Below are 2,488 nucleotides of genomic sequence, written 5' to 3' on the forward strand. Positions count from 1 at the left end.
CCCCCCCAAACACCCACAATCCAACCCCCCCCATTCCCTGCCCTCTGACCACCCCCCAACCTCTGCCCCCTCCCTGTGCCCTGACTGTCCCCGGGACTCCCTGCCCCTTAGCAACCCCCCCGGCCCCAGCTTCTTACCCCCGGCTCCCTCCTCACCTGGAACCTCAGCGCCTCGCAGAACAGCCGCAGCGTGTGGCCGGCGGGGACTGAGCCCTGCCCTGCTCAGAGCCGCGTGGGGAGGGGGCGGGGCTGGGAGCTCCACGCCGAGTGGAGGGAGCTGAGCTCAGCCCGGAGCTCCCAGCCCCGCCCCCCCCACCACGCGGCTCGGAGCGGGGCGGGGCTCAGGGGCCACGGCGGAGACACCCCACTTGATGCGCTGAGGCTCCAGGAGAGGGGCGGAGGCGGGAGCCTCTGCTGTTCTCTTGGGGGCCCCTGCGGGGCCCGGGGTAAATTGCCCCTTTGCCCCCCCCCCTCTGGGCGGCCCTGCTGGGCCGTGCCGGAGGGGCCGTGTCTGGATATGGGTGAAGAAGCAGGGCTCGTCGGTGCGCTTCTTTAAAGGCAGGCAAAGCAACAAGCAACAACGTCTACGGCCATACCACCCTGAACACGCCCGATCTCGTCTGATCTCGGAAGCTAAGCAGGGGCGGGCCTGGTTAGTACTTGGATGGGAGACCTCCTGGGAATACTGGGTGCTGTAGGCTTTTGACGCTCCCTCACGCTGCCCGGCTGCAGCTCTCCCTCGGCCACACGCTTTTGACGCCTCGCCCTGGCTTGCTTCCGCTAAGGTCTCCCAGGCCGTAGCCGCCTCGCCCACCGCGCCCGAGGCGGAGGGCTTGGCCTTTGGGCACCCGGACCCATGCCGTGGGGTTGGGTTTTCTTCTTTGAAACCAGCCGGCCGTCTTGCCCCCTTGGCAGCAGGCGTGGCTGGGAGGGCAGGTGGCCGAAGCGGCGGCAGGCGCCCCGAGGCCTGTCTGCGCTAACGCTCCCTGCCAGCCGCTTCGGCTCCGCCGCCGGGAGCGGGAGGCTGGGCGAAAGGAAAGCCGCAAAGCGCAGCCCGGGCCTTTGGGGGTGGCTGCTTTAGGGAAGCCCTTTGGCAGCGTGCCTCCTTGGCAGCTGGCAGGGCCGCCCGGGGGGGGGGGGCAAGTGGGGCAATTTGCCCCACGCTCCGGGCCCAGAAGGGGCCCCCTCGAGAGTTTTTCGGGGCCCCTGGAGCGGGGTCTTTCACTCGCTCCGGAGGCCCCAAAAAACTCAGGCGGGGCCTGGGCCCCCCGGAGCTTCTTCGCTGCCAGTCTTCGCTGGTGGGGGGTCCTTCCTCTCCGGGACAGAAGGATCCCCCCGCCGCCGAATTACTGCCGAAGCGGGACCTGCCGCCGGAGTGCAGCCGGGTCTTTGGCGGTAATTCGGCAGCGGGACGTCCCCGCCGTGGGTCTTTGGGGCACTTCAGCGGCGGGTCCCAGAACGGAAGGACCCCCCACCGCCGACTTACCACTGAAGTGGGGGGCCCCCGCCGCCCAAGACCCCGGGCCCCCGGAATCCTCTGTGGGACAGGGCCGGGCTCCCGGGACTCGCTGCCCGGCCGGCGCGGTGCCAGGCACGTTGGGACAGGGCCGGGCTCCAGGGACTCCCTGCCCGGCCGGCGCGGTGCCAGGCACGTTGGGACAGGGCCGGGCTCCAGGGACTCCCTGCCCGGCCGGCGCGGTGCCAGGCACGTTGGGACAGGGCCGGGCTCCAGGGACTCCCTGCCCGGCCGGCGCGGTGCCAGGCACGTTGGGACAGGGCCGGGCTCCAGGGACTCCCTGCTCGGCCGGCGCGGTGCCAGGCACGTTGGGACAGGGCCGGGCTCCAGGGACTCCCTGCCCGGCCGGCGCGGTGCCAGGCACGTTGGGACAGGGCCGGGCTCCAGGGACTCCCTGCCCGGCCGGCGCGGTGCCAGGCACGTTGGGACAGGGCCGGGCTCTAGGGACTCGCTGCCCGGCCAGGGCGGTGCCAGGCACGTTGGGACAGGGCCGGGCTCCCGGGACTCGCTGCCCGGCCGGCGCGGTGCCAGGCACGTTGGGACAGGGCCGGGCTCCAGGGACTCCCTGCCCGGCCGGCGCGGTGCCAGGCACGTTGGGACAGGGCCGGGCTCCAGGGACTCCCTGCCCGGCCGGCGCGGTGCCAGGCACGTTGGGACAGGGCCGGGCTCCAGGGACTCCCTGCCCGGCCGGCGCGGTGCCAGGCACGTTGGGACAGGGCCGGGCTCCAGGGACTCCCTGCTCGGCCGGCGCGGTGCCAGGCACGTTGGGACAGGGCCGGGCTCCAGGGACTCCCTGCCCGGCCGGCGCGGTGCCAGGCACGTTGGGACAGGGCCGGGCTCCAGGGACTCCCTGCCCGGCCGGCGCGGTGCCAGGCACGTTGGGACAGGGCCGGGCTCCAGGGACTCCCTGCTCGGCCGGCGCGGTGCCAGGCACGTTGGGACAGGGCCGGGCTCCAGGGACTCGCTGCCCGGC

The 2,488-nt window shown here is 73.2% G+C and overlaps 1 non-coding gene across 1 annotated transcript; it reads left to right on the plus strand.

Annotated features, from left to right (window-relative positions):
• The first annotated feature begins 581 nt into the window (after window positions 1-581).
• Window positions 582-700, plus strand: LOC123365504. The gene has a single exon (XR_006577635.1). It is a non-coding gene; the product is annotated as a 5S ribosomal RNA (ribosomal RNA).
• The last annotated feature ends 1,788 nt before the right edge of the window (window positions 701-2,488 follow it).

The sequence above is a fragment of the Mauremys mutica genome, chromosome 2 (genome assembly GCF_020497125.1).
Source record: "Mauremys mutica isolate MM-2020 ecotype Southern chromosome 2, ASM2049712v1, whole genome shotgun sequence".
NCBI lineage: Eukaryota > Metazoa > Chordata > Testudines > Geoemydidae > Mauremys > Mauremys mutica.